This window comes from Merops nubicus, unplaced genomic scaffold (genome assembly GCF_000691845.1).
Source record: "Merops nubicus isolate BGI_N331 unplaced genomic scaffold, ASM69184v1 scaffold7391, whole genome shotgun sequence".
Classification (NCBI taxonomy): domain Eukaryota; kingdom Metazoa; phylum Chordata; class Aves; order Coraciiformes; family Meropidae; genus Merops; species Merops nubicus.
The window spans coordinates 21,708-21,991 of NW_008586194.1; positions in this window are offsets into that span (position 1 = coordinate 21,708).

Consider the following 284-nt stretch of genomic DNA (forward strand, 5'->3'; position numbering starts at 1 on the left):
TGGTGAGCGCCTCGGCACGGGAAGAGCCCCTGTGATCTCAGGTCACTGCCACTGGCTCGGGGGGAAGGGACAGTGCATTTTCACTGATGTTTGTTTCTAACTGCCAGATGCCAGTTGTGTGAAATAAATTGCTCCAAATGCCAAGAACCTTTGTGTGGAAGTGGTTTGTTCTCCAGAGGTGCAGGCACGTTTCCAGGCTCCCGCCGAGGACCAGCCGGGTGCCCGCTGCCTCCAGCGTGGGTGCTGCAGGGTGCCCTGCGTGGGGAGGAGCTGCCTCCTGCCCC